The following is a 25090-nucleotide window of genomic DNA, read 5'->3' on the forward strand; positions in this document are numbered from 1 at the left end:
TGCCTTCCCCCAAATCAATATCACTCACCATCTGCAAGGCAGTTGGATTCATCTAGGGATTTGCAAACTAGATGCTCAAAGTATTAATTTTAAGAACACTTTTACTCACAAAAAGTATTTTTTGAGCAAAACAAGTCAGTTTAAAACAAGACAATCCCATGCTTGGGAAAACAGCTTGTTGTAAGTTTTACAGTTGTCTTATTTTTGCTACACTAAAGATTAAGCTCGCTGCCAAAATATTAACTTTGGGCTTCCTCAAAGACCATGGCACTTCCATGTTAAAGACTACATTGTATTTTAAAATGTCAATTAAGTAGTTTGCTAAAGACTGTATTTTTCCTAGAGTTTTAGATGCCTAAATTTATCCTCAATTCATAGAAAAAGTGTAAATCTTTCTGAGCTTTGTAAGCACAAATGAAACTACTTTAATTTAGATTTTCTTACAGCATGTACCTCTGCAGCAATATATGCATAGTACGATGGAATTAAGAACATTTTCATAGTTACGGTGATTTTGCTACAGATTAGTATGTCCAATAAAACACAGCAATGTTCAGTTGGACAGCCATTGGGAAAAAAATAAAAAGCTTAAGTTTCAGATGAACACATTTAGTAATCTAGAACAGCATGCTAAATTATGAGTAATATAAGAGATATTCTGCTTATTCTACTGATTAGGAACACAGGCAGCTGTTAATCCAACTAGATTCTAGTTTGTTTTAATTCTTGATCAGCAGAGGACACGAGAAAAATGGAAGTGAGACAAAGAGTTATTACACACAATTTTTTGAGAGAAATTGGGTTTGGGGAGCAGAGTTACATAAATTTTTTACTGCACTGCAAGATGCATTACTCCACTCTTTGGTACAGAGAATACCAGATAAAGCAGTCAGAATGCTACAGTTTGAGATATACCCCAAATATAACAATATGTACTCTGAAAAAAAAGTAAAATAACAAACCATCACCCAAAAAACCCCCTAGAGGGTTATGGCTGTCTACTCACCAAGATTCAGAACTTTAGACAATGTTATTTTGCTCTTAAAGTACGGATTAACCATAAAAAAACCAGGGAGGAAGCAATGTTCTTTCTTCCCCTTAACCTCTCCCTCACAATAAGTATTTTTCCTTTACACAACACAGACCTCCTACCACAGTCACTAAGGCTCATCCAGGAACACGCAGGAACTTGTCTTTTTCGAGACTACCAGAACATTTCACGTTATGAGATCCCACATTCCACCACCCTAGCCCTTAAAAGCCAAGTGAATAAATTGAGATTCATCTGACCTTAACAGTCCAGGACCCCCAGGGCTCTCTCCAAATGCACAGGTTGCCCATACCTGGAGAGGGCTGAGGACAGCAGTGCACCCAGAGCACCTCCAGTGAGGCTTGGGCAGCACCCAGAGAAGCCCCAGTGGGGTCATCACCAACCCACAGCCCCTGCCCACAAACAGTCAGTCACATTTCAAAACCATTCTCTCCTCGTGGCCCTGCCCTCTCCCCAGCTCCCACACTGCACAGAACCACCCCCACGCCAAAGCTCCTTTCCATGGGGCAGCTGGGCCACATTAAGGTCCATAACTCCAATCCCATCCCCACACAAAGGGACCACAGCCCCTTTACCTGAGAGTCATCCTGGCACCAAGGGCAGCTGTGCAGAGCCTGGCAGCCCTGCAGGATATCCCCAGGCAGAGCCAAGGGGCAGCCAACCCAAGGGTTGTGTTACACTGCACAGGGAGCAGCAGCTCACAACAGGGCTCAGCTGTGCTCTGCTCCCACACCTGGTGCCCATCACTCTGCAGCAGCCAGGGGCGATCCCCAAGGATGGCTCCCAGCCCAGCCCCACCTGCCCCAGGCTTCCCTCGGTGCCCGGAGGCACCCGGCAGTGCCCTCTGCCAGCCCCTGGAAAGGAGTACAGCTCACCCCGAGCTACCCAGCAGTGGTGCAGGATCCAGTTGACTGCAGGGGAAGGGAAGACTGTTTTAACCTCAGCAAATTGATGAATTAATATTTTATATTGCATCTACATCTTCTGTAAATGGATGCACCAAGGTGATAAAGCAGGCAGGCAGCAAGAGAGAAAAATCTTTCACAAAATCTGGACAGCAAAATAACTTGCTCAAGGCAAATTTAATTAATATTAATTTAAATGAATGCCAAAGAATGGTGGAGGTGGGGGGATTGGCATGACGGATTGTCACCGCTCAAGAGAACAGAAAACGAGTTCAACACACATGGCAGAAGAATTTTATTCAAATTGATTAACCAGTATCTTCTAAGTAGCTTAAGGTTTGTGTCTCCAGCCACTTAAGCAAATAGGATTTTTGACATTGATTGCAGCAACCACAGGAATCTGCTTTACAGACTTGCTCACTGCACAACTGTAAAACACTGTAGTTCTCAACATTCATTTATTTGACCAGACATTTCCCACGTGACATTTCCCACTTACTCCTGGAGAAAAGGCATCTAAAAATTCTCAACAAAACAACTGAGGACTACCTAGTTCATACTCTTTGGGCTGAAAAATCTCCCTGTAAAATCTTAATACAGTCAGTGAAAAAGTAGTGCTGAAAGGGATTTTAAGACGTGGCCAAAAACATTCCCCTGCCCCAAGGAAGGATTAACTGCTCCTTGATATTGCTGACAGATGCTTGTTTCACTTGTTCTTCAAAAGTACCCATGGCAGAAATGCCATATTTCCACATTCAATCTGTGTTATGTTTCACTTTCCCAGCTGTCATCTTTTATCCCACCTAACTGAAATCTGATTTGCCACCTTAATTTTGTCTGTTCTATTGGGCTATTCAGGTTATTCCCTTCCCTTCCAGAGTGGCCTTCTGTTCCTTTCCCTGGACAAAGGAGTTGTGGCTGTCTCTTTCTAGAATAAATAAACCCACACTCTCATACCTCATGTTTTCTACATCCCTGTTCTTTCTCTATGTTCCATCTGACCTTCTCCACATGGTCCAACTCCTGCTTGATGTGCACTGAATGGAAAAACAGAAACCTTTTCCCAGGCTAGAGCTTATCAATTACCTTTGTCCCCTAAAGCACTATGGCCTGGTCTCCCCTGAGACACCTCTAACCCAACCCGAAGAAGCTTGTGGCAGAGTATCCTGTGCACAGGGGACTGCAGCCCAAAAAGGCAGTGGGCATCAACATGGATACAATCTTTTATATTTTTGTTGTGAGGCAAAAATACTAAAAATATTTTTCTGAATACCTCTAAGTAATGCCATTACACCTTGTATACCCTAACAAGCACTCCTAAATGCTCTGTGTGCTAAATGAAGCAATCCTGGATTCCGAGTACTCGGGCCTTAAGCACAATGAGTACATTTTGCCTTTGCCTGTCATTATTCTTCCAGCGTGATCTGTGTGGTGCACCTGAGCAGCAATGCATGGTCAAGAATTGGTTTGGCTTCAGAGTGAGAAAGAAGGGTAAAAATAGAAAGCATCCTCTAGAATAAGAAAATAAAAAGAGGTTATATACGGTCCATGACACAAGCCAAAGAATTGCAAAAAGAAATGTCTAAACAACTGAATGACAAGATGAATGAGGTAATGCAATATGTGATAGCAAGCAGAGCTTTCCTTCCCCCCCCACCCCCCCAGTCTAGGGCAAAGAGGAAAATACAGGTATTATCCTCTGTTTCTCTCATATCATGTAGCCTACAGGTTTTATTATGATTTTTCATTACAGCCTATTCCACCACCTCAGAATACAGCTTTTCTGAAAAAGATGTATATATTCCTGTCAGCTTCCAAATTCAAAGCTTCCAGTTCCAGAAATGTGAATCCATCTGGACAAAAGAAAAAATAACTGTGATCCTGCAGAATATGAAGCATTAAAATTCTTTGTTACCTGTGTGCTTACACTGATCTCTCTCAGATGCCCTTCAGAGGTTTTAAGAAATAGTATTTCACCAAGTAGACTTCCAAGCTCAGGCTGCATGCTAGTAGAAACCTACGTCTACCCTTAGGACTTCCTAGAGAGAGATTGCCAAGATTGATGTAGACACCTTCCAAAGTAGATACATAATAGTATAAATGATAAATGAAGAGTATTATATAACCACATGTCATGGTTTGAGCAGGCCCAAAATCCAATTCTGATTCCTAGCCCCCCACCCACATCTCAACCCCATGTGAGATGGGTTTTCCAGACAAAAACACGAGACTCAATATGGGGGAAGGAATATATTACAAAGACTATACACATAAATAAATACTATAATACACTGCATACAATCTTAACTCTATATCTATCTCTACCATGACAATAATATTTACAATGGGCCAAATCTCTTCTCCCTCCAAATAAAAGTCCAGGAGAGAAGAAGAAGAAAAGATCCCTTCCAGTCTCTCAGCAACAGATCTCTCTAGGCAGCAGGCTCTCTCTAGGCAGCAGGCTCTCTTCTTCTCTTCCAGGCAGCAGTAGTAGTTGCTGGCTCTCTGCCAGCACACACGAGGGGGTCTCCAAGCCCCTCGGCCCTCCGTCCTCAAAACGGGGGTCTTTCCATGGGCTGCGTAACCCCAGACACGGCCGCTACACCATGGTCATATCACGAAGCACAAGGGTCTTCGTGACGGTCTGGTATCTTCAGGGGAAATCAAGCCCCTTCACAGAGCTCCCATGCTCTGACTCAAAGATGGCTGCCAGCTTCTCTGAAGCTGCAGCAAGGGGGGGAAGCCCAAGGTCACCCCTCCACACACATTCCTTTTGCCGTCCTGCCTTATCTCTCAGGAGGCCGGAGCTTCTTCGCTCCTCTCAGCAGTGCATACTGCACTTTAGGACTCCTCTCAGTCCACCACCCCCTCCTCTTTCTCGGAGGGGTCTCTAGCGAGTTTGGGGGTTTTGGTTTGTCCAGTTCTTACCCCGCAAAACTCTGTTCCTGCTGCTGGCTCGGTTCTCTTCCTGCTGCTTCTTCCTTCTCCTCAGACATCTCTGTGTCTTCCATAGCTGCATACCGGCATCTGCTGCTTTTCTGGTCTTTATCAGTTGGCTCTTTGCCACTGCTCTTCGGACACTACTGTCTCCGCTGCTGCTCCCAGTGTCTCCCACTGCTCCTACAGGGGAGAAACTCCCCCAGCTTCTCAGCCACAGGCACTCAGCTCAGCTCCGAGTCCCTGCAGCCCCCCAACCGGGGGCTGGGGGGGGAGCAGAGGCCCCCAAGGGGCCGGAGCCCCTTCTCCTCGTGGCCTCTACAACATGGCCACCTCTTCTTCCAACAACAAGTACCACTGCTTCTTTTCCGGTCTCCAGAGATATGTTTATATTTTGCAGGAGCACTGATTGGGTCAAGCCCCAAGGGTCACCACCCCCTGGGGGTTACCACTTTCCTAGTTTCAGGGGGAAAACCTGGCTCAAACCACTACACCACATCAATATAAATGGAATATAAATTGTGGAATCGACTATGGACCTGATACAGGATCCTCTTTTTTCACTTTCCTCTCAAATGCAATCCTAGTTTGTAACCATTTTTTGCAGTACCTTGTAATTCAGGTGTATTTCATGCTGAAGGAGGGGAAAGCAAGGTTCACAGGGAAAATGTGTCATCATTGCAGTCAGCCATCCTGCAATAAAGCATTTCACACCAGTCATCCCTACTGTCTGTAAGTCAGCATATACTATCCTTGCAATAAAGCAGTATCTCTGTCTTATTCTTTCTGTGGGTTCTGTAATATGTTACCAGCTCTGTGCCCCAATACCAGGAGCAGGAGGGGGCAGAGCACACTCACAGGTCACTCAATGCAGGAGGTCATTTTCTGGCATTCTTGGCATGGCAACTGCATGTTCATCTACAATGACTGCACAACCAGCAATGGGGCAGCATGTATTAAAGTATATTTCCATTCAAGGCTCAGTGAACAATTAACAACCCTGAAATGATACTATAGTTCAGTAATTCATGCAGTTTCAAACACCTCAAACCATCTGTGTTCAGAAACATTAGAGCTCTGCTATTAAAACTGTTCTTATCAGTAGTTAGCTAATCCCATGATATATCTGAGCAGTGAATTTAACAGTTTAGAAACAGAGTCAAAAGAAGCAATGTACAATTTTTATTTCAACACATTTCTCTAATTGTTAATTGGACCTTCCTGGACCATGCAGATAATTAGGTTATTTTTTCCTCTCATTTTGTGATATCTCCACTTTTGCATACACTGTGCCTGGGAGAACACAATGTTCCAGCCGAGGAAAAAAACAGTGAAGGATGGTAATTAGTGAAAATGGCAATGCAGAGTTGTGACCCACATCACGAACATTAACAAGTACTCAGTAAAGAGATCCCACTAGAAACAACCAGTTAATGATTGCACGAGAAGTGCCTTAAGTTATTCTGCTTGAGGAAGTGCAAGCTACTGAGCAGGATAAAGTGCTTGCTGGCAAACTGAAAGTAGGACTTGCAGAGAGGTCCCCACCCAAATCTCTCAAGTTTGACACTTACAGTTTAATATGTTTGTACACTGAAAGAAGAAAAGCTGCTTCAGATACAGACAGCATGTCTGGTTTAGAAAGTGAAGAACGTCTAATTTCTTTTTTTCATAAAGTGAGGAAATCACATTTCATTATATAAGTGAAGTAATGGTATCTGTGTATTTTTAAGACACCTGTATATGTTTTAGTATGTTTGTATATATTTTTAAGAGACATAAAACTGTTCCTTTGCAGTTTGCATATTGGACCTTTACTTGGGAGACTGTTTATTCCTGACTCTTGCGTTCATTTACCATTATTCTCATCTTTCTGTAAACTTATTCCACAAAACTGAAAGGAGAAGGGTGGTACAGTTTTGTCTGCTTAGTAGTGACCCTCAACTCCAGGAAGCTCAGGTTCAGCTATTTTGGACCCACACACGTAAATTTCAAAACTTTGCTCAAGTTATGGTGTCCAGTGACATTCAAAAGAATAGTTAGGCCTGACCAGAAACCTCTCCAGAATTTTTGTCCATATGAAATTCAGGCAGCAATTTATTAACTCTTTTTTTCCCTTCTTTTATTTTTTCAGGATTATCCAGTTAAAATGCTCAAGGACAGCAGTACCTCTCCTCCAGCCCAAGGCTGGTTGAGGGGGTAAACAGAGGTGCACTCAGTGTACAATTTCACATCAGAAGAATCCATATTCAGCATAAAATTCAGACAGAACTATCCTCCATCAGGGGCAGGCCTGAGTTCATTGGGAATGCTTTTAAAAAAAAAAAGACCAGTAAGTGTTATACTTAGTCCTGTAATATAGTGTCTAGGTGATACACATCTGCTTTTATCTTCTAAAACTTCTAACCTTTATGAAGATTTCACAAAAACTTCCTACAAGTATTTTATTCATCCATTAGGTTAGAAAAGGCTAGATACATAACTACTAAAAGAGAAAGTGGATTGTAAAATGAATATGCTTTTAAAAACTATTTTTAAAAGCAACAAATAGATTTCATACTTTTAATAAAGGAAATACATTGTAGGAGCAACACTTTATAGGCTAAAAAGAAATGAACATGCAATATGATAGTTACCCAAGTCACACATTTGTGATCCTATGTGACATTGAAATACTAACTGGGAGACAAACATTGTAATTAATACAGCTTAGAAGAAATGCCTTGATAATTAAGAAATTACATAATTTTTTTTTTTCAGTCTATCACAAACAGCAATAACAAATTTATTTCACACCTTTTTTCTAAGTAACTTGTTGTAACATCTATAATCCCTTTAACCTGAATCGGTCTGTATCTGTAGAGATAAGGGAAAAAAAAAAGAACAATATGGAAATATATTAAAGATTTCATTCAGCTTTCCCTGAAGGCTTCCAAGCAGTTTCAATTATAGCTGTGTCAAACTTAGCACTCTCATGGTCCCTATACACGTTGTTTCATATATTTATATTTCATGAAATTACTGATAGAAAATACAGACCAAAGTAAAAAGTTCCTAGCAAAGCATGACTGACGGCAAGCTTTAGATAAATTATACATCAATTATAATTCTATTCTTGTAGCTATTACTGATACAAGATATTCATGTGTCTGAATAAAACCCTCTCATTGGTGCAATTTTCCAAGTTGTACAGTTTTCCTGGTGGCACTCCAGGGTGCCACCAGGTAAAAGGCAGAAGTTGTGGGATTTTTAGCTGTGCTTAAATTCTCCAGTGGCAGATTTTTTAAATTTACTAAATGCCTCCTTTTTAGATACCTAAATACTTTTAAGAATTAGATATATCCCCAGCTTCAGCTGATCTTAAGTTCAAGCCAAATCCATGCACTTTTTCTAATGTTTGGTTTTACCCCTTCAGAGATGCTACTTAACTAACAGCAAAGTGTATTTGGTAAGGTTTTACACGCAGAACACAGGGTAAATCATTGCCAAGACCTGCTGGAAGACACTTGGGAGATGTCGGTGGTAGAATTTAATTGTATAGAGATAGGCCCTGTAGAAAATCCATAGACTGATAGAAAGAGCAAGCTTAATTAGCAGGAATAGGTGAGACTGGCAGAAAAAGCAAGCCTAATTAATAGGAATAAGTGATGGCATTGTTCCATGCAGCTACTAGAATTTGAACGATATATGCACAGTTCACTGTTTTATATTTATGTAGGTCAGATACAGACTGTACAGACTTGGTGCTGACTTCATTAATGTTTGAATAAAAATTTAAAATATTTGGGGTTCATAGGTCAGAGCAATTAACTTAGAAACAGGAAATATTTGGTGCAGGTTTGCAGGGTGCTCAACTCTTCAGTGGGAGATACCTCAAAAAGACGGACGCAGTGCAAACATCATGGAGAATATTTGACAATGAGATACTTATTTTTATTAGCACTATAATATGCCTTGCTCACTATATCAAAATAGGGGGGGAAAAAAGTCTGTTTTCATGTCAAATTATGATCCAGTTCTTGTCAACAGATTAGCAATTAGGCCAGAGTAGCATATTGATATTTGTGTTTTACGGAATTAAACTGCACTATATTTACCAACTTCAGTGCTTTAAAATATTGACAAGAAAAGATGGGAAAAAATTATTTGTTATCCCATCTGCCACTCAAAATGTCAAGTCTGAGCAATGCCATTTTTCAGTCTTTCCTGATATGTGAACATCATCAGATATTGTTTATTTTTGCTTTCTGATTGCATTAAGAAAGAACAGTCAAAACTGCAAAGGTCAAGTTGTTCCTTCTGGTTTGTCAAGCTGTTTAATCCTCTTCCAATGGACTTAGATTTTGGGAGAGATGTGGATGTCAGCAGTTCTAAGACAACTGAAAACCAGTTCTGACACTGAAAAGCTTTTGGAGGAAACAAAACTGATTGATCATAGAACAACAAAAAAAGTCATGTTATAAAAACTACTAGGGATTAATATAATGATACATTTGTCATCATATGTTACTTGCAGTTAGCATGGATGAGTATGGCAATAGGGACCCATTAGGCACATTAACAGAATGGCTGGACCCAATTTAAACAGTGTCTATCAATATCTCTGCTTTGAGAAATGACTCTTTTTGCACTTCCATGGGAACATAACTTTGCATTAGTTCAAATGATATCTAATGGTGGTTTGGAATCCAAGGTTTAAGTTACAGTCCCATAATAATGACTGTGTGTGATCCATCCAATAACTGTAATGTGATTATAGTCCTTATATTGTGGGATAATATTATATAGACTATATAGAGTTGGTACTTGGATTTATTAAAGGATGATGACTCACCTTTATTTCCCTATGAACAAAACTCACCAAGTTCTTTGGAGCCAGAAACTGCGAAGGACACCAGTTTACATTTACTTTCAAACTACATCATTTGGGAGAACATTGCTGAAAAACTACCTTTGTGTGTGATATCTGACGTGAAGCTTAACAGAGATGCTTGGTCCAAGAATATTCTTCTCTTGAGGTTTGATCATTACTGGTTTGGAGTAAGAAAATTCTGTGGTTAAGTGATTTTTTTTTTTTAAACTAAACTTTATTTATCAGAAACAGCTTACAACTTGGAGCTGTACAGACAGATGGTACTGAGTTGGAAAGGTTAGCTATAACTGTCCCACAAATCCAGGACACGTGTATTGATTACACAACTCTATGTTGTCCATATTGCTGTATTTTGGGGGTAAACACACATATATCTGCAAAAAAGCATTAGCAGAGCCAATTATTGCTAGCAGCATATACATTTAATGACAAAAGAGTACAAATTCTGTAGGCTCAACCTTACAGACTCATTTGCAGATGGTAATGAGGTGGAAAATTAAAAAAGACAACAGTATGTGCCACTTGCTAATTCCAGCTATTCAAATAACTTATTTTACTTGTCTAGATCCAAAATTGTCTTAGCCAAAGATCACTATTCTCCAGATTTAAATTACAGAAAGTGTGGAAATGTAAATTATTGAAATTTGTTTTCACTTGGAGCTGTTTGGTTCATCTTTGAAGATGTGCAAGTTATTTATTTTTATTCTATTAGAACAATATCACTAATGAGATGTGAGCAGAAGGGAGAGGAAGCATGCAGCTGAAGTTATTGTCAGAGTCTCTGCTGGTAGTGCTATTCATATGCTCTTAAGAATAGAATAACAAGTAGATCCATAGAAGTTAAGAAGTAAAACTACAGTTTTTCTCAGCTCACTTCACATAACAAACAACATGTTCAGCGTAAAGTCCAAAATTACATGTCAAAAAAAGCAACAGGTTTGTGATTTGACTAAGTACCTGCAACCAAAGAAATTAGGTATTAAAAAAAATATTTGTATTTCAGCACAGTAACTGCTTCTCAATTACTTTACAGAATTGGGTCCTTGGCTGAGCAGTCATTGGTTCAGTACAAAGAGGCATTTTGTCTCCATTAGCCAAGTGGTTGGGTAACAAGGCATCTTTTCTTTCTTCAGATAGGTCTCATAGTCTAACACATGCTTTTTTCAGCTCCTGGGCAGTGGTAGAAACAGTCCTTACCACCATTCACAGAAACATGCACCACTGGAAGAGTTCTCTGTGCCACAAGTATCACACATACCCTGTGCTACAGCTTCTGAGCCAAATACAAAATCCAAGGAAATAGTTTTTACCAACTCTCATGGGCTCAGCTTCTTCCTGGCTTGACTTGCAAGATTTAAGGTTGCATCTGACCCCTGGTAATATGCTTATCTTTGTTGGTGACTGACACAAGACAAATGCAGATTTTGTTGCTTTTAATTTGCACATTTTCTTCCAAACATGTGCATGAGTCTCAGTGCTCGAACACTGCTCAACAGTTCCTGTTGATGTAGACACTGAGAGCAGAACTGAAGGGACTAAAATGGATCGAAAATATTAGGTTCACCCTTTAAATACTTCTCTCTTTTTTCATTTAAAACCCTGGAAGATAAAACTGAAAAAGTGCATGTGACATTTTTAATTGACGTTGTAGTCTTTCCAAGCCCTACAGATATGGTATGACTTTAAGGAAACAGTTACTATTTTTTTTGCCTTCCAAGCAATCATGATCTCAATGGAAGCGACAGTAAGAGATGCTCCCACTGAAACTGTGTCTCAGGAGATAGAGCTTTGTTGGAAGAAGTTCAATACACTTTTGACACAATGAAAACACTACTAACAGTAACTAAAATATATTCATAAAAGCAGTTTCTTTTCAAAAGCAAAATCCTTGGTATTTACAATGTTAAAGAAACAAAGAATGTCTGTGGCACTTTACACTGACATTGTGCTCCCCTCCCTGAAGCCCTGCAGATGCAATGTAACTCTAATGGCACAGTTATTTTTTTCTCTTCTAAGAAAGTTTGATCTCAGTGGAAGTGACACTGAGAGATGCGTCCACTGAAATATAAGAATTTCATGGATTTACCTATGACAGAGTGAAAACAATAATAAGAGTATCTCGGGCATAGTCATAGTAGTGGCTACTTTTCAAATGCAAAATCCCCAATAGCTGAGACTTCAAAGGGCAGCAAACACCAGAGCTAGAGGAGAGCCTTAACATATTTTGCAAACTGAGGATGAACAAACAGATCTGCCATTGGTAGGCCGTTATTATATTTTGAAGAGAAGGCTAATAAAGTTTCCCAAATTCAATATAGCAGAACAAAAAAAAAAATCATCCCATGCCTGGTCTCTGTACCTAAACTCTGTTGTGGAAAAGATCTCCATAAACTGCCTCTCATAAAAGGATGGTGTTTCTACACCAATTACAAAAAGCAGAGGTCAAAGGGATGGTAAAACACAAACCTAAGATTACAAGGTGGCTACCCCAATAGTCACTAAATCTACCATCAAGATCACACTCTGTGGTCTTAACCTCCCAGTCTAAAGATTACTTTATGCAACTTCACCTCCCAGGAAGGAAAAGCTGGGGAGTATCCTTCATTTTTCTGTGCCCTGTCCACAGGAGCTACAGTCACACTATGGTTATGGATCATGCTTCCTGCAGACGAAGTGTTTGAAAATTTTAGCAGCAACCAGCTAATGACTTTTACTGCATAAGCATTAATTGAAATTTCTGCCACAAACTCTTGACAGTAAATTATATTCCTGGTAAAAAGAAAAAGAACACAACTCATATCACCAAACTGGAACAACTGTCAAACAGCTGTTTTCTCCCTTAATAGATGTAAGAAAATGTGGAATCATTTGATGAAACTTAAACACCAGTTTGGACTCAGAAAAGTACTGCCAGTGGGAATTAAGCTCAAACAATTTCAATCTGAAATTTTACAGCTCAAAAACTCAAAAGCAACTGAAAGACACATATTAAGCTGGAACTATTAGGGAAACTTCCATTTTATGGATACCTTCCATTCTCATTTTACATTCGGCTTTATTGAAAATTTAGCAATTCACCTTTCTTGCAAAAAAAATAAATCTTCCTTTGGCACTAGCCTTTTGTCACCTCTGCCTGATTTTGTTATGAAATTTACCCTCAGTGATTCTGTGTTTTCTGTGACAGTATGGTTTACAAGAACAAACCATGTAACAGAAATTAAATGCTGCATGTTACAAACATTTTACTTCTTGAAATTATAAATAGAACCAATCTTACTGCCATAACAATAATAAAACAAAACTAGTGTGAGTGGAGAACTTATAAATACTGTCATTGCTGACATGCAAAAGATGACTCAGAAAATGAAATCTTAATCTCCTCAAATAAATGGGATCTTAACCATTGACTTTAATGTGAATGGTATTTCATGCAAAGAGCAATAAATGTGTATTTTCTTGAGTGTGTGAGAATGTCAGCAGGAACGAAGGTTCTCAGTGACATCTCTTCTGGACAGTTACCACACGAATAGAGAGAGCAAGAAAATGATCCACTAACAAGACTTTAGGTGTTGTTACCAGGCTGCTGTCTCCCACATTAATTGTAGAGGATTAGAGTTCTCATATGTTCTAATCTACAATAATTCATTCACACTATTTGTTTTCAATTAAACAAATTTAAAGGGGAAAAAAAAGAGAGAGAGAGAAAGAACATTAGAGGTGCCAATCAGGAAAAGTAATAAAACACCTTTCTTTTAACCCTTCTGCATACACTTAGATACAGATCTGAGAGGAACAGACACGATAAGATACAGATAAGGCCTTTATGATCCTCTAAACTCTACAGCCAGGAAGACACGAGGGTGCTCGTGGATGTTGCATCCAACTGCTCTGCCCTCAGCCCAACTGCTCACAGGGCCATCATGTAAGAGCTGATATGCACACAGGTAACCCCAGGCACCAGGCTACAGCTGAAGTTTTAAGTAAGGGTTTATTTTCAAAGCCAGAGGCCCTAATACACTGCAATACATCACTGAATGCTCATGCAGCCAGGAAAAAGCAAAGCAGGAAACCTGTTTTGGTGCTTTCATAGCAACACCTTTCACATGCGCACAACTTTTCAAGGCAGTTTTCTCCCCTGTGTTTTGTGGCATGCCTGACTCCCAACAGGGGCTCCTAGGCATGTCTGTGAGAATCTTATCTCTCCTTGAAGCGGGGGAATTACTTCTCTACAGACAGACAGACAGAGAGAACATACATAGCACCATTCATGAGAAAGAACTGCTTTCCCACGCTAGGTCCTCCCGAACCACAGAAGCTTCTCTGAGCAAATATTCCTGTCTTTCCCTTCTCACCAAAATCTTCTGTTTTCTTCTCCTACACAGCATCCAGTTCCTGTCAACAGGGTCTGTTCACTACATGTACGCTTGCCCTGCCACATCCCTTCCCTCCTTCTGACATGTTGATTTCTAGGATGATATTCATAATCTTCCTATTTTTCCATGTGTAAAGTTCCTCAGGATCACGTTTTCAAAGAGGCCTCAGACTGATTGCTAACATTTCATCAGCAGCTTTCATGTCTGAAGCTACACACACACAGAAAATTCTTCCCATATTTGTACAAATCAAAAGATCTTGCATCAGTCAAGCCATAAAGGAGCTCTCTGAACTGCCTACTCCAACAGCATCAGTTGTTTGAAGTTCACAAAGCAGCTGTGTCATGTTCTTTGCTGCTGAGCACTGTGTGGGAATTCATTGTCCTCTAGTTTTTCATGCAAAAATTTGATAGTGAAAGCTATCAGTGTAGAGTGCTTAAAAGGGAGATTGCCAGCAGCACCAGAACAAAGATCATGTTGTTTTGGTGCTTCTCTTTCCCTACCTTCCAATCCTTTTTTCAACCTTCCTACTTATTTTCTTTACAATAATTTTTTTTTACACTTACCAAAAGGCTTTTTTACATTTACTTTTGAAAATTTGTTTACTCTCCCATTATTGATCTTGTGAATCAAACAGAGTCCTTGGAAGGATCTCTTTAATGAACAGGTTGTTGGTAAAAATTTTCAATGGTTTTACCTTGTTTTTATTTTATGCTAAAAAATACATCTGTACAAAACAGAAATCTGAATTTCCATAATAAAATATATCTGTGTTTTGGCAGGAAAAAAAAAAAGCATATACAAGTGTTTGTTGCGTTACACTGGAGAGCTGTCATTTTAAAGTCCAGATAATATGATACAGCCACTGAGTGATACCTTGTCTACTGATCATCAGACACAAATCTCAAGATGCCTCTTTGGACTCAAGCCATAATCATGTGTTCAGAAAGCAACAAAACAGTGTTTTGTGCTTCAAGTACCAGATAAGCTGCACTGTACAAATGCTGGGCTACCTTCCAAGCTTCCACAGGTGGTAAAATGGAATTGCAAGCAAGCAATTGTCCCATGGTAAGGCTCCTCTTTCAGTCTGCACCCAAATATTTCCTTGTTTTTATCTAGCTCAACAATTTAAAGCATAACTTTTAACTAGCTATTTTTAAAAGAAATTATTTTAATCATTAAATGTGCTACTTTACAAGCTGGACTAAGGAAGAGCCGCAATCTTCTGATTCACTCATTCATTCCCATTCACAGATACTTTTGGACTGAGAGGAATTGTGGCTTCCCAAGGGACAGCTCAGTGTCTCCCCAAGGCAAAAATTGGTCTCTCTCATCCCATGCCAAACCAATCCATTTAATGTTAAGAGGCTGTTGAACCCAAGCAGGTACATGAACGTCCTTATGTCATTCAGCCTCTAATTAACACAGGAACTCCGTTTGTCCTCCCAAAAGAAAACAGAGTGGAGGCAGGGAAAGCAAGTTCCTGTAAACAACCATCTCAGGAGTACAGTTGGACTCGGTTTTTGTCCCTCCTGTGCCGGATGGCTCAGACTCCAGCAGGGGATTGCTGGAGCTTTTGGGTCCCTTCCCCCTGTGCCAGGCTCAGAGTTAGAGTGTGAAGGGTTTGATCCTAAACAGCACTGTGAAAACCAACACTGTTTAGCCTCCTTTAAAAAATCAGGTACCTGTGGCTAATGGTGGCACATGACGACATGAACAGCATGGAAAATCGTATAAATTCATAGCAAATTCATAGAGTCTAATTTGCTTATTTAAATATCACAGCAAATTCCATGTTTAATTTGCAATTACACTGTTTTACCAGCGGGTACATTCTTCCAAGAGGGGACATTCCCTTAACAAGGAATAAATTGGAGAAGTGCTGTTTCTTGTTATATACAATTTATCTTAGTTCCACCACACATCAGCAGTACTTCACAGGTAGGTCTTATAGAACATATCAGCAGCAGTTTGAACAAACACAGAAGTGTTCGCAGAACAGGTTCTTAGTTTGTGATGGGATCCAGATGCATTGCTTTGGTAACATCAATGAGGACGACTTGCAGGAGCAATATATTATTGTATTAAATCCACAGAAAGCCTAAAAAGTCCTGTTCAAGCAGCACTGATTCAGCACTACTTCAGAACAGAAACAAAATACCAATTATCAGCACAGCAGAGAGATACAACATGACAAACGCTTGAGCCAAAAATGTCACAGAAAAACTCCGGTTTCTCCTCTTTATAAAATGCTCTTCGTTTCTATCATCAGCTTCTTCCCTCCTTCAGAGTTCCTAAAATAGTGAATTGAGACAGAAGGGAGAAATGTTTTAGTTGACAGTGAGGGGGGGGAAACTGTACATATACAAAAAGCATTTAGTACTTTCAAGAATGGTTACAAGTTATAGTGAATGTAAAAGAAATTATCAGTAATGAAGCAGACAAAATGTACTGAAGTCATACTCAAGCTAGTAGTCCTAAGAAAGACTGAATCTTTCTTGATTTTTGTGCTCAGAGTAACAGATAAAATTTCTTTTCCTTGCCACAGGCTAGAGTTGTTGATAACATTACAAAGTGTCACTGAGTGTCAGTCTGCCATTAAACAGACTAATACCTCATTCTGCACAGCACTCAGCAGCTGTTTGATTTCAACTACAGACGCAAATATTTGTTGTACTGAGGTATCTGCAAAGAGTTCTAATAAAATCAATGGAACTGATAGACAAATAATCATGCTCAGAAGTATCAGAAAATGGCCGAGAAACAGCCCATGCTTAATAAAGGTATTTCTTACCCAAAGTCCTTAACATGGTTTGGAAAAATCCTTGTTCCTTATTACTAGTAGAGAAGAAAGCCACTAAGGCCTGGTAGAAACAAACCGAGAAATATTTGGCTTCTCTCCCCTGCCTTCCATGCCAGTCACTTGCACCATCTACAAGGCTGTCCTTATAAAATTTCCAGCTATTTTTGCTACCAGCAGAGATGCACAGGGTGAAGTTTATCCACATCAAACAGCCTCCTCCAGAGTTTACCAGTCACGCATTTTAATGTGTTTCTGTCTTTCTAATCAGCCTGGTTGATCTCTGGGTTTTTGCACCTTGCATATACCTCTACACATTATACTGCTAGTGGTTTATTGAATTTATGAAATTTCTTTACCCTGATGGACCACCTGATGAATTTTCTATTGATAATTTAACCGCAGTAAGTAAGTTTCATCCATCATTTCCTTATTTATCTCTGGAAGTGAAAGCAATAGTCACAGGGTCTTTGAAAAAAAAGAGTTGTGACCTGACCCTATGCCTCCAATGAAAAATAATAATGAATTGATAATAACAGGATTTTTCTTAGGACTATGAGACCTGTCATAGTGCGGGCTGAAAAGAAAGTTCCATTAAATAGCTTGACAATGATGCAATATTGGTTGAGCTGATTGTTTCTCCTTCAGGAGTTATAAATCAACAGCATGGGCCCAGATTCATGAAAAAAGTTAAAATCTTTCTCTGTTATGAAAGATTATTCAAAGCATTTTTGTTATGTTTTCATACATTATTTAACAATTTAATTTATATTAATTCTTATTATCAAACAATGAAGAATTACCATTTCACATCCTTTGTATTACAGCCTGTACAATTGCATAATGAAAAGGTAGATCTAGAAAGAAACAAATTCTTGTTTACATCCTCCAGAGAGAATAATATCCGGACCCAAATATGTGCTATTTTACCTGACTGCAAAAACAAGTTGTAGTTTAAAAAATTTCCTCTGACATTTTTCATGATTAGTTTTCAATAGGCATATTGGGTTTCTATTTTACATACATATAAATGTTCACCTCTTTGCCAGCAATGAAAAATATCTCCAAAATAATACAAAATGAATCCTCAGTGGTACTTTCATGAATCACATGAAACTGTGTGCACGGAAGGATATTTTCTGGGATGTCAGAATCTCATTTTGAATGCAAGGAAAGACACTGAAGCAGACTCTGTTTCCCTCCAGCATGAGACTGATCCTGCAGAAGAACCTCAGCCCTAAACAAGGCAACTACCAAGAATACAAATATTTTTCCTGCTTTACCTATACAACAAAATCAAAAAAAGTAAAACTTTCAGCTTAAAAAGCCTCAAAGAAAGCAACAGTCACAATAATAGTCTTTTACACAGCAATTCACTGAAAGATCTATAAAACAGTTGCTCATGAAAGAGAAAGAACAAATGGTAAATGAAGCTAAGGCACTTTTTTGGGACAATGCCAACACAACCCACCTGCCTTGGGGCCTGACCTATCCAGACTTCACATTTCAGGTTAATCAGTAAACCTGGAGGCACAAGAATGCAGAATTTGAACAGAGCTTCAATTCCAATCCTTCCAATCCACCTACTGAAGGTGGTAATGTCCTAAGGTCCTATTTAGAGCCAACACAATTTATATAGTCTATCTTATGACCAGACTTTATGATTTAATCACACTGTTACTATTACTGAACTTATCCAGAACTGATGGATTCCTATAATTTCCTGTATGAGTGATATATTTATTAATCAGTAATTTATATAGAGTTTTGTCTATATCAGGTGGTGTTTTTTCACTTAAACAGTTTCTTTGTCCTTCTTGGTGTTTCTCTAATTCACTCTTATCCCCTTCAATTCAATTTAATTAATTTTAAATAAAGGTGATTTAATTAAATCCTATTAAAAAAGAGCATATATATCCAACCTCATCTCTCCCTTTTTATTGTTTTAAACTAAAGAAACAAAGCTTTACACACAGTCCTTTTTCACTCACTTGACAAACTTGCGGTCTTTTCCCGAGTGTTAGTTTTAATTTTCCTTCATTTTGAAGGACCAGAAACTAACTAAAGTTTTGCAGATAAACAAGACCATTACTGACACAACGATGCCACTGCTCATGTGTACCTGTAGTAGTCAGAAGTCTGAGTCCAGACCTGTGTGAGCTTCAGTGAGCACAACTGAATATGTGGCAAGGTGCACTCTAATACAGCAGCATTACACTACTGAGCATTACAAAAAAGGAGTTTGAAGTGAAAAGAGTGAGACCTTTTTGGTGTCTCTGTGGGGAGAACATCTTACAAACTAAGCAGGAGAAGACTGTTTATGCTCAAGGAAATGTTTCAAACAAAAGGTGCAACCATTTCCTCAGCAAATTGTGCAGAGAAATCTTCTTATCCTTTGGTTCTCCTTGCTCTGCAATCACCTTCTGCTTCAATCTGCACTGTGAGGAATATGTATGAGTGCATGTGTAAGTGTACTTATTTGTCATTGTCTGTGGGCTTTCAGAAAATGTTTTTGCTTAATGCAAGCATTGCACCTTTGTGTAAAGGCAAGACACTGTTTAGTGCTGACCATTCTTCTGCATTATTTGCATTTTTTATTTTATTCAGAATCACATTCTGTATTTTCCAGGGTTTTTTTTTCCTCCAGCACAGCAAGCAATTCCAATTCTTTGTTTTGCAAACTAAGTCCACTGAGTCATTATATCACCTTCTTGCCAAAACTTCTGTGCTCTCCTAATTTAAACAATCTTGTTTCTTCTAAGCCAGACTTTGCAGCAGTCTTTTAGTTATTTTGGGTGTTCTGATCCCTGATACAGTCTGTCCTCAAATTAGGTACTCCACGAATCTGAAAGACATGAATACAACCTCACTAACTCCTATGAAACTGCTTTGGTTGTTATTCTGAGAATGCAGTATTCTTTAAGTCTCTAAAGTTCAGTCTGATTTGTTTTTTTCACTTAATGTAAGCTGCAAATAAATCTAAGATGTTACTGAACTCAATATTTTAAAACAATACCTTAAATGTATTGGTTTTTTCACCTAAATCTACTTATTTAAACCTTTTCAAATGATCTGCTCCACCTAAAATTGCAATTAAATTTAAAATCACACCTTTTTTTTTGGTAACACTTTTGCTTCTGTTTATTTTTTCTAATTTTTTTTTCTCCTCCCTGCAACTGTTTTATTTCAAGTGCTGTGAGGGTTTTTACATGATTAAAAATAACCAAATAAGAGTTGGGAGTTTTGACACAAATTCAAGGAGGCTGCTTAACACTATACCTGCTGAAAAGGATGTCAGAGGAAAGAGCTTGAGAGAGGAGGAGGATGGGGCCACAGGTTCAGTTCAGTGTCCCTGTTCTGCACCTCTGTTCTAGTCCTCCAGCCAGCCCAGCTATGTGCTCCAAGACAGCCAAAGACCTCTGCCACTTCCCACACATCTCCCACCACTCTGGACATGCTCCCAGTGGAAGAAGTACATACTTCTGGACTAAGAGCTAACTCCTGTGATGGGTGACTATGGGCAGCACAGAGGGTCCAGGACACAGAAGGGTACCTGGAATACGTTTAGGGGGCATTTACTGTCTGCTAGAGTGGAAAAACTCTGGCAGTGGGAAGACAGATGACAGCCACCACAGTGCACAGTTGCTTTCCCTCTAGAGCCCAATGAAAAGGAATATTTGCAGAAAAAAAAAATAAAGCCATTTTCTTAGGCTACTGCCAAGCAAGATATTCCATGTATCAATGCACTGTGTCCCACAGAGTCCATTCCTCTACCAGAAAAATTCAGCACAAATAACACCACAGTGGATACATATCTCTGCTAAAGGAATTTCCAGGTGCTCACACTTTGGTATGCTCAACACCTTGCCCAGTCTGCAGCCCTCTGAAGCCATGCTAGTCACCATGGCACCCATTCAAAGATGCTGCAGGACCCTAAAAGGCAGCCTCAAATGCCTGAAGAATGTCATTTAGCACACAACAGTAGACTCCTCCAGGAGTCAGCCAGAATTTCTTCACTTCAGCCCCTTTTTTACCCTTTTTTCAGACCTTGTAGTCTAAGACAATGTTTTCTCTATTCTGTTTGATTAATTTTAATACTATTTTTTCCTTGCCCAGAAGATTCCCAGTACCAATTTAAGTGCAAGCAAACCCCTTGCCCTAGAAGTCATAGACTACAGGGCAAAAAAAGAAACCCATTGGTATTCTCACAGGCTTTCTCTCTCTCTTGGTAACACTAATCTCCTCAAACAGTACAAGGTTAAGTACAAGTTTTGGATTGTATTCTAGCAAATGCCAAGAAATAAAGTTTGTATATTGCCCATGTGTATTTGTGAAAGTCTGACACTGCTCTAATTTCAAATGCTCCTTCCTGCACTAATCTGGTTTGCTGTCTCTTGGTCTTGCAAGTCTCTTTACCCAGGAGGTTCAGGAGCACTTGACTGGCCAAGCAGGGTAGGGTCCAACTGAGCACAGCTGGCACAGGAGAGAGGTGTCTCTGCAGCTCTCAGATTCCCCAGAGTTCCTTTCCCACCAGCCCAGAAGGAACTCACATGTGAGAGGGCTCAATAATTCAACTCACTGCACTTTTTGTAGTCTCTCTGCCATGTGACAAGACCTAGAAATCTCCCCTATCAATCTCCCCCTTGATATTTCCAATATGTTCCAGAAATCTAAGAGTATCTGTTACTCTATTCAAAGCACTGCACCACCTAACAAACTATTTGAATTGACCTCAAATGCCCAATTTGGGCAAGAAGTCTTCTATATGTCTGAAAATTAATTACTGTTCATTTAACAAGTAGTTTTTGCAGCCATCCCCCTCTGAAACACAAACCCAGCCACAGCATTGTCCGCCCTTGGAGAAACAGTCCTGGGTTCTCTTGTCAAAAGCAATGTTGCTTAGGTGCTGAGATAAGCTTTGAGGACCAGGAGCTGAGGGTTTTGAAGCTGCTGGGGATCCAGCTCTTCCCTGTGACACTTGGTGGTCACTTTATCAGAAGAACATCCTGAAATGAGGACGAAGGAAGGACAGAAGCAGCATAGAAAACTTTATGCTGTAAGTCAGAAGATCAAGGCTTTATTGGTTGCTCTTCCTATATATTAAGTTTGGGTGTGAGTTCACTTCCTCTCCAGTTGTTCTTGCTTGTATCAGTTACAAAGTTTTTAAGGATCACTCTCACTATTCCTTTGTGCAATGCATAGATTGTACAGAGAGGCCTTGTCAGCTTTGGGAAAATCTCTATGGGACTGGAATTCAAAAACAAAAAACCACATTTCAGAACGGTGTTTCAACAATCCCTGACCCTGTTGCACTTTCTCCCCAGTTATGAATGGAGATGATTTTGGAGGGATAACGCACACATTTGAATGATGGCATTTCCCAGAGAAAATCCAGGCAGTTTTAAATTTCACATCTGCTTTCTAATTAGAGGTGAAAAAATGTTCAGAACTGCTTACGTGATTTAGGACATGAAAAGCAATAATATGCAGCTCTAGGACTTGCCAGAGCTCCACTGGTGCCCTTGCACAGCACTGCACTGGCAGAGGGGAATGCCAGCTTCCCTTTGGGAACATTACACATAGTGCTGGGTTGTGAAACAGCCCTTTCTTTTCTAAGTCACTTAAGTGCTTTTCAGTTTCTTGGCAGAAGTGTTTAAAGAATTTTCTAGGTTACAGTTCATTTCATTTCAAGAATTTGTGAGCACCATCTATTTCAAACAATATGAAAAGCAGCAAATAAATTATCACGGAGGGAAAATGAAGAGAAAAATAAGCAACAATAATGGAAGAAACTCTAAGCACATGTGCTTGGTTAAGTTATATATATATTAACTGAACTCCATACTGAAACATTTCAGAAAGTGATTATTTTTTCCTTTTTTTCTTAAAAAAACCAAAACCACAAAAACAAACAAAAACCCCAAACAAAAAACAAAACAAACAAAGGAAACCAAAAAACACAGAGGGAATATTATTTTTTTTTCTTATGGAAAACTGTATAGACTGTCAAGAGTTAAATCCTGGGCAACAGCGATCCCAGATAAAACTAAAACTGTAACTAAAAAGCAGAATCTGTCTCCCAGCAGTAGGGAGCAAGTGAGTTGGAGAAATGGTGAAGAGAGCAGAGGAGAAAGCACGAGTCCTGTGCAAGTCAATTCTTTCTACAAAAATAGAAGCAGCAGAAGGAACAAATTAGCAGGTTTTTTTTTAGACACAACACGAGCAGTTAAAAAGAAGTATGATGTAATTGGGGTCATGGAGATTTGGCTTATGCAGAAGACTGGCTATGATACCAAATTGAAAAATAAAAGGAGACTCTCAAGAATTGAGGGCAAATGCTGGGAAAAAGGGAGATTCAATACCTAAAAAATAAACTTCATATTGCAGATTTGGTAAGGAACTGAGAACACATTATCATTCTCATTATAGAGGCATGGAAGTGGAAGACAGAAGTATTAGACGTTGGGATGCCATAATAACCCTATGTCCTAAACCACAAAATATGCCATATGATCCCATACATTAAGCCGTGGTGGAGTTTGTCTGCAGCCTGCCTGGGAATACCAACAGCCTATTTCACCTACCAGGGATGGACAGATGAACCAGAGATGGCAGGAAGCTGGGTGAGATATCACAGTAAGCACTCCTTTGTGAGTGCTTTCAAATATTTATCAGACACCCTGGATCAAGCTGCAGGTGTTGTTTTGGTGTTTCTTTAATTTCTGTTTTTCTTTAATTTCTGCTTTTTAGGATCTGATGCAGAGGATATCTCAAAAGTTCTCCTTCAAGATATTCAGGGACAAGATTACTTCTTGTAACTTACTTCTGTAATGATGATAAGAAGAGAGCAAAGAGATGCATGTGAAGAGGTGTTGCCAACAGTCCAGCAATTGCTGAAGGAAACATAACTAGTGGGACAGCAAACCTCTGGCAGTTCATCCAGCAGGATGCTGAGAGAAAAGCCTGCCTCTGGCAGTAATTAACAAACAGCAGAATCTAACAGCAGTCTTCTGCTTGCAATACAAGTCTGAATTCAGGGCTTCAGAAAAGACTGAAATTCCTGAAGGCTGAAATTCCAGATATAATGAAATTTAAAAATACCACTGCTATGATGGGCACACAGGCAGAAATGGGATGGTGAGGAGACTGCATTTTAGAAGGCCTCTTTAAAGGCTACCAGGACCTGCCTTGGAAAAACCACTGCTCTGAATCTGTGATCTCACGTCTTCTGAGCCAAACAATTTTTACATCAGCGTAAAGATTCAAATGTCATGTTTGAATGAACTCCTTAAAAGTCACACACATCTTTCACTCTCCACTCTCAGAAATGCCTTCCTTGCATGTTTACTATTAATTACAGTAAAGACTCATCAGTTATCAACCTCAGCCAGAATCTCATTAATCAACAACTAAATATGATACAATAGGGTACCCACAGTGTCTCAGCATCTTCCTTTATTGTCCCTGAGTTAAAATCTTTAGTAAATATTAATGAAGTTTCTTGAAACTGCTTCTGCCACAAGGCCTTTTCAAAGGAAACACAATCCTGATAATGTGATTTAGCTAAGTATTTACAAGTGTCTTCTGCTTTCATTGTTGAGAATCAGTTAAACTACAACTTGTGCCACATCTTTCCTCCTGCAAGCTATGGCTGATTCCAGCAAAGTATACCAGTGTGTGGCACTGGTAGAGTTCTTTAAATTAATTAAATAAAAAGGGCAATTTATATAAGAGAGGTAATTAAAAAAAAAAACAACCAAACCTCAGGTAAAACTTTGCAGACATTTTATTCTTTCCATACTAACTTTCTTGTCTTTTTTCCGTGATCTTTGTGCCCTCACCTGCTTTGCTGAGCAGGCATGCAGACTTTAGATTCAGGTCTATAATGGTACTTTCACCATATGGAAATTGAGCTTTTTCAAACTCAGTAAATTATGCTTAAAATTAACTTTCTGGTCATTTCTTTGAAGGGATTCTTGTGGCTTCAATACCACAAGGGTCTAGGCCTTCAAATGTATTTGTCTCCATACTTCTAAAGATTTTCTCCAGATCATTTTACCCTATTCCTCTCCCTTTCACTCTTTCAATTTTTATATTTATAGTTATGTTTAACTATGAATCATCTAGTAAACACCTTGAAATCCCTTGCCCTTA

The sequence above is a fragment of the Neopelma chrysocephalum genome, unplaced genomic scaffold, assembly GCF_003984885.1.
Source record: "Neopelma chrysocephalum unplaced genomic scaffold, ASM398488v2 Primary Assembly neopelma1_70, whole genome shotgun sequence".
NCBI lineage: Eukaryota > Metazoa > Chordata > Aves > Passeriformes > Pipridae > Neopelma > Neopelma chrysocephalum.